We start from the raw sequence: 7,653 nt of genomic DNA, 5'->3' as shown, positions 1-7,653 counted from the left end.
CACGGCAAGTTTTCACGCATAGAGAAACAACCCCAAAGTGAGTTCAGCAGAAGTTTGTTAATAGTCATAACCATGCCATGCTGCGTTATGACTTATCTAATCAATGACCATCTTAATCCCCTCTTTCTCAAAGTAATCTGAGATGTAGGATTCCTTGTCCGCGTTTGTCACAACGTGTGCGGGGAACCCGCTGGCCTCTTGTTTGTATTGTAAAAATGTTTTAACATAGTCACAAAACAAAGTTTCTGACCATTGTGGAAAATGCCACACCTCGTCCACTTTCGTTACAACATAACCCTTTTCCACACCTTTCAACAGCTCGATGCTGACCCAACAGCCTGAAATCGCTCTTTCCTCATCAGTATGGCCACACAGGTCTGTCTGATTAAGCTGTTCGGCGCATGTACGACAGAGTGGAAACATAAGCTTACCACCAGTCCTATAGGGAAGGACGGGGTGAAGCAGTTTTCGTGGTGGCAGTACTGTTGCCTTGACAAACCCATAATAATTTTCAAGAGGTTCAAAATCCTTGAAAATTATTTGTGGATGTCCTATGGGATAGCATTTTTTTGGCCTGGCAAAAGGGATACAAGCTTGTAAAGTCGACATATCGTATTTTTTCACTAACGTCGGCTTTGTGATACAATTTGTATGCGTTAGTACGACCTAACTAACGCATACAAGCGGTTTCTAGTGGTTTCAATCTTTCAGGATGTGTGTAAGTGGACATAAACACCATTACAGCAACATCGGTCTGTTTAGCGTTATTCCAATCACACTCCCACATCACCTCAACATGGAGACCATACGCTTTTTCCAATATTTTGACTTTGTCATCAAATTGTCTTCTGAGCAAGCCATAGGGCACTTTTGATAACGTATGTAAATGGTTGGGCAATCATGTCCGTGAAACATGCATCCATTGAATTCGAAAGCGTATTTGACACCATCCTTTTCATAATAACCATTGAGATGGTATTTTCCAATCTCCATCTCACCGTGGTTTAATGCGTGCTGAATGTTTATGCTGTGTGTTGTTTGACATATTCAAGCCATTCAATGGAAACGGTTGAGTATGTCTTGTTCTGATTTGTGTATGTGTTGTTATGGGTCAGAGCTAGGGTGTCATTTGGTAGGAAGCGGGTTTTATACACGGCCATGCAGCACGCGGCTAAAGTGGTGTATCTGAATGGGTCGAGTTTGGTACACTGTATGAATTCGTGACGGTACTTCATGCATGCCTCACGGAGCAAAACGACATCGTTCTTGTCATACATGGCGAGCACTTTTTTTTAAATCAAACACCTTACCCGATACCGTAACATACCACTCATCAAACAGAGCCCTCACTTTGTCAGACATTGTCTCACAGCCGTAGAAATGCTTGTCAGGGTATGGGCCTACATAGTCTTCGTTTTCTATTCTATTGAACAGGTGTGGAAAATGACCTTTCTCAGCACAGGTTAGATTTAACGCAGCGGACGTCATGGACAGACGCATAGGGATGAATGAGTAGCTGTCGAAGAAAAGTTGCTTGAATGTCTTGTCATACATTAAAATGAACCGATAACCTTGCATAGTAATTTGGATTGTTAGCCCTGCTTTTGCAAAATATTCCAAAAGTATAAAGTTGTCAAACCCAGAAGCATTGTGTGCAACCCATGTGAAATTCTGATAATGAGGCTGTCTAAACTTTTTAACAAGTCGATCTATACAGTCTGTACCAGCGGCTGTGAACTCTTCCCCTTTAAACGTAATTGCGCATACGAAATTTGCAATGTGTTTACCGTCTGTGTGTTGTGTCTCAAAATCATAATATATTTGTACGCCGTCATTAACCAGTTCAGCGTTACAATGGATACAACATTCTGCAGGACACACGTGCTGTTTTGGAGTGGATCCGTTGACGTGATGTCGCCTATTACATTTCTGACAGTATTTAGTGACATCACACTGACCATACTGTTGTCCTATTTGCATTTGTTTATGCGCTTTATAACTGTAGGCTGATCTGCAGTACCGCCAACAATTGTGACATTGCCTCGTTTTGCCAGCGTATTTATGACAATCAGGCACATTACAAACATCGCAAACGTATTTACACCTATGGTCTCTACGCTAGTAAAACCATGGTGACAGTAGTCGCACACATATGTGGTACCAATGAACGCTTTTAGGTTCTTAATCATGAAATAATGCTTGTTGTGTAGATACAAGAACACGGTCTTATTATGAGGCTCGTCATTGGTCGTAAAGTGTTACAACAGACCAGAGCATGTTCTATGGAACACCACTATTTTAATGTGTAACCTTCAAACCGTGTGATGTCATTAAACCCTATCTTTTGCTGTACTGAATATCCTGCAGTTTTCTGTAGAGACTCGGCTATCGGCTCTAGATCAGTACACGACGTTTGTGGATGTAGAAAATGGGCCAGACAGATCACAAAACACAGATTGTTAGATATATTATTGGGACAAAACAGATTCATTCTGTTTCTGGCAATAACTTCGTTATGAGCTAAATCACGTATCTTTCGATATGCACCACTGTGTTTACCGCGAGCTATAGACACATTTAGACCCAGACAGTCATCAGCCCGCACATCAGAATTGCTCTGCATAATGTTCTCAACCTGGTTTGCGAATACGTACACATCGTAATCATTATCAGGTGACAAGACAGCGATAACATCAGAGGGTAGACTAGGGCCTCTCAAGGTAATGTTGATTAAACTCCTATCACTGGCCAGTAGTCTGGAAAACGACACTATTTCAGACATGATATCATGCAGAAATATAATGTACGCAGCCAGGTCTGGAGCGGTTATCACACGCATACTTATACGATGCCGTATCTCCAAACTATTAAATCTGAGTCTCGGTAACACCGTATAACCACCAACATCCCCACCCTCTCTTACAATAGATTCAAAACTGGATTCGGATAACCCAAAATTTGGCTCCGAAGGATTAAACGATCGATACGATTGGATGTCTGACCCCCAACCCATCTGATGTGAATTTGAATCATGGTCTAACGACAAATTTGGCATTGATTCTGTGTGAGCCTCAGCCATTGATCTAACAGTGTTTAACAATTCCACCAATGTATCAGTAGTAGACTCAGATCTATTCAGATCCTCCATTGTCCGAATTAAATACTGTAATGTCTCTGTGTTACCGTGCTGTTCAAAGGAACACAAACCGTCCTCGTCGCATTTTCAAAATTTAATTACTGCTCCCTGATTACAAACTGTTTCACCACAACGCTTTGACATTTTTTACAATTTTTTTTTTAATTGAGACAAAACTAGTAAAAAAAAATCACACACAATAAAACAGATGCGAATCAGCAAATAAACACACGTATACACACAGATGTATAACAAAAAGGTATTGTACAACTCACCTGAGTTTCTTGTTTTTAACTAATTGCACAAGTTGCTTTCACAACTCCGTTGTCAAATATTGGTCGTGGCCAACGTGGCGAATCTCACCAGCAAGGAGCCTCTGGGTAGCTATAATGTGTTTATTCGTGATGGTGTGTCGTTGTAATGTCTCCGTCACAGATTGATTATAAAAAAGCTGTTTCTTCTCAAGGTTGTCCAGACGTTCTGCGAAGCCGGCAAAACTCTTTTCAATCCCCGCAATACGGCCCTCGATGGTCTTGAACCCGGTTCGTATCAATTCAGATAAGTCTCTGTTGTTGTCTATAATAGCCGGCCATAAGCTTCTTGATTTGAAGGCAGAGTCTCAGAATCGTCCTCCCCCACTGTCAGACATTCGCTGGAACATGTTTCTCCAGGAGCCGGGGAAAATGCACAAGCGTCCCACGATTCTAACAACTCATGATCCCAGCTCAAACCACACTCTATAGCGTGCGGTTCACCGACAGTCCATTCATTCACAACTGACTCTGAAAAAAAGTCAACGCGAATTAGGAAATCTGTATGAATTAGGATGATGAAACACTCTTTTTTAAAATACATGCTACATACCGTCTGTCGATCCTGGGGGAGATCTTGATTGCTTGCGTTTAGGCGTTGTAGACGTCACTATGCCTATGCTATACTATACCTGAGCGACTGTTTTACGCTTGGCCTTTCCAGAATTTGTTGACACACGCCATTCAGTAGAACCCGTAACACTATTTTTGAACTTTGGAGTGGCGATCATAAACATAAGAAAACAGCATAAAACAGCATAAACCACATTTAAACATAACCGCCAAATATCTAATTATTACACCACATACCCAGCACGGGGTTATCCAACCTGACTCGCGGAGCCGCACCGCCTGAGTTCGAGCCTTTGTGTAAAATAAAAAGTATAATCATTCTACACATACACAACACATCATACATAGGAATGAATACTTATAAATAATAACACATGTACCACTTGCCTTGTTCAGAAACTTGATTTCGTCTACGATGTCCGGAATAGACACAATGTCAGCATCACCTGTAGCGTTAGATACCTGTTTATCCATTACAATAACCCCATAAATTCGTTTATAAATAAACATTCTTAATAATAATAATAATAATAATAATAATAATAATAATAATTAAAAAACACTTCCTGTTAAGATAGACAGCCATCTCCTCTTTAAAATATTCCTCAAAATAAAAATAAAGCTTTAGCGGTGTGCTAAAATGAGAAGCCGGTTCGTATAAAAATTACACAGCGCAAACACTGGTACACAGCCGATACTTAGAGACTTCTGCGTAACTGACTCCACTTTTAAACATAGAGCCTACCTATTGTTGTGTGTATCTTAAAGCCATTAACACCCCCAGACACTAACTCATTCCCATAAACAAACTGATAGGATTACACCATGACCCCCTGGTCATAAAATAAGTGTCTCCCCCACAAAACTCTTGATCAGGAAAAACACAAAGGGCCATAAATTATTTGTACCTACAAACTGTCCTACAAGAAAAACACAAAGATCATAAATTAGCACACTACTTCGATTGACATTTTGACAGAAAGCGCTGTCTAACGGTGAAACACGTGTATGGCTTGGGGTTGAGACAGAGAGAGAGAGAGAGAGAGGTGTGTCTGAAACACGTATGTATGGGCGGAGTTTAGAGAGAGAGAGAGGTGTTTCGTTTAACGTCATTAATGCTTTAACCCAGCGAATGGAAGACATCTCGGGAAAACTTATTTTCTAGCTTAAAGAATACGGGGATTCTTTTAGCCAACACTTTAACATTTTTACCTCATATGGATCTTTGTTTAGAAGTCATGTAATACACGCGATTCTTTTTAAACAGCTCTTTTAACCATTTTTACTGTTGAATTTCATCAGAATTAATATCCCAAATATTAATCCTCTACTCGCTACTCTGTCATTCAACTAATAGAGCATGTAAAAACACTTCCTCTTACCTTCTCAGAGGCGGAGACTCATGCCGCTGGGCTAGAGAACCAATGATCCTTTCCCTTTCACTGAAGGTGTGTGTAGCGAAGGAATTTTACTCACGGAGTAAGATATACGAATCGTCCCTTTGAACGGACTTCGGTTTATTAAAGAACAATAAGGATTACAATTATATTAACTCAGAATATAAAGAAAAATAAAATAAAGAAAAAACCAGCGACTATGCAGAGTCTGAAAATAGTTTTCTTTTAAGAAGAGACATAAAATTATCCCCTTTTTTGATCGCGCAGGATCAGATAGTTTTTCTTCCTTCACAAGAAACTAAAACGAATAACCTTCACCCGAGGCGCGGCCCTGAACACTCGTCTGGTCGAAGCTTATATACACCTTTCGCTTGTGGTTTCAAGCGCTGGAGTCTAAGTTTTCGCTCAAAACCGCAACGCCTTCTCCACGGTGTTCGGATGCGTTTACGAGCGAAAACTCTGAAGCTGTATGTAGAAAACAGGAGGCATGCCCTTATTTGGGTCTGTAACAGATAAACAGAGGTTGGGGGGATTGTGGTTTTTGAGTACTCGCCTTAAAGCTGTGTGTGTTTTTAGCGCTGGCTGTAAAAAACAGGAAGTAAAAACAGGATGTATGTTTTTACTGGGCTTTCTTCAGATTTAATCGTTCTATCAGTCTTTCCATTTCATTTATTTGTCTAGCAAGATTAGAGAGTCTCGCTATTCTCCCATGTTTCTGACTTAATTTCCTAATGTATTCAGTCCTCCTGTATTTAGCACGTTTTTTTTTTTTTTTAACATTTCAGCTTCAGCTGTCATTTGATTTAAGGTACTCAGTATTCTATCACACTCTTCCACTACACAATCATTTTTCCATATCAGCTTTTCAGTTCTTTTTATATCCAGCGTGTCGAGCTGTACATCTCTCAGATCTTGCTGGATGGGCCTAATGTCCAGAACAGCTTTCTCAGCGGCCCCCGAACCAGAAGACTTTCCAGTCCGTCTTTCTCTATGTTGCTGTCTTGCCCCCCTCCTTCTCCTTCTTCTTCTTCTCGCGTGGTTCTTTTTCCCCACACTGTCAAGGTTGGGGTTCTTGACATAGTTTAATTATAATACAGTTTTAATCGTTTTCACATAACATCACATAACATAATACATCAGCTTGTATTTTACAATAAGCTGGAAATAACGGTAGGACTGAGGCTACATATATCTGAGATCTAAATCTCCTATAACATTACATCCTATAGGTTTTATGTGTTTTTTGGAAGACAAATAATACGGATTCTTTTTAAACAACCCTTTTAATCATTTTTTTTTTTACATCCTAAAGGTTTACGTTTAGAAGTTATGTAATACACGCGATTGTTTTAAACAGATTCTTTTTAAAAAAACGCTTTACCTCCTAAACTTTTTATTCAAAGGCAAACCGGGACTCCCTAAAAACGTAATTAACATTTGTTTTCATTTATTTCACATACAAATATTCTACTCATATATCTACACATTCAAACATCATTCTTTTTCTAACAATGTGTTTACACAAACGAAATAACCCCACAAAGTAACACAAACACATGCCCAATATTAAACATTGATACGCTTTTCAGACGCATTTCACCCCCAACCCTCCACCCCCCCCCCCCCCCCCCAAAAAAAAAACCCAGACTCATTTACATAAACACCTTTGTTGGGAAGGGGGCTACTCCCCCCACACACCCATCTCCACCACAGCCCAGACACACAGGAGCCAGATTGACCCCCTGATACACTCGATAGGGTTACCCCCACCCTTGGTCATAAATTAGCTTACCTGCAGAAACGCCATAAATCAGCACACACTACTTTGATTGACAGTTTGACAGAAAGTGTATGATATAACTACTGAGCCCTTTACCAGGAGATTCTTGAGAATAATCTGCTGCCATTCACCAGAATGATGAAGATGAGACGTGGGTGGAACTTCCAGCAGGACAACGATCCAAAGCATACAGCAAAGGAATCTCTCAATTGGTTTCAGAGAAAGAAAAAAAGGTGTTAGAATGGCCCAGTAAATCACCTGACTTGAATCCAACTGAACAAGATTTAAAGACAATATGTTTAGAAGAATGGGCCAAAATCACACCTGAATACTGCGGCAGATTAATTTCATCATACAGGAAGCGTCTTGAAGCTGTCATTACAAACAAAGGCATCTCCACTATTTAAGTATTAAATAAATTTCAGTTAGCATGTTTAATACTTTTGTCCTCTGTCA

The 7,653-nt window shown here is 40.0% G+C and overlaps 1 long non-coding RNA gene across 2 annotated transcripts; it reads right to left on the bottom strand.

Annotated features, from left to right (window-relative positions):
* Window positions 1-4,405: 4,405 nt before the first annotated feature.
* On the bottom strand, window positions 4,406-7,431 carry LOC128606901 (uncharacterized). Of its 2 annotated transcripts, none has more exons than XR_008385767.1 (3): window positions 7,294-7,431; window positions 5,403-6,488; window positions 4,406-4,482 (listed from the first exon to the last, which is right to left on the bottom strand). It is a non-coding gene; the product is annotated as an uncharacterized LOC128606901 (long non-coding RNA). The 2 variants fall into 2 exon arrangements; XR_008385768.1 differs by having other exon boundaries at window positions 4,406-4,466.
* Window positions 7,432-7,653: the final 222 nt, after the last annotated feature.

This window comes from Ictalurus furcatus, chromosome 4 (assembly GCF_023375685.1).
Source record: "Ictalurus furcatus strain D&B chromosome 4, Billie_1.0, whole genome shotgun sequence".
Classification (NCBI taxonomy): domain Eukaryota; kingdom Metazoa; phylum Chordata; class Actinopteri; order Siluriformes; family Ictaluridae; genus Ictalurus; species Ictalurus furcatus.
Note: the sequence above shows the minus strand (reverse complement) of the source record. Positions and strands in the feature narration are given on the sequence as shown.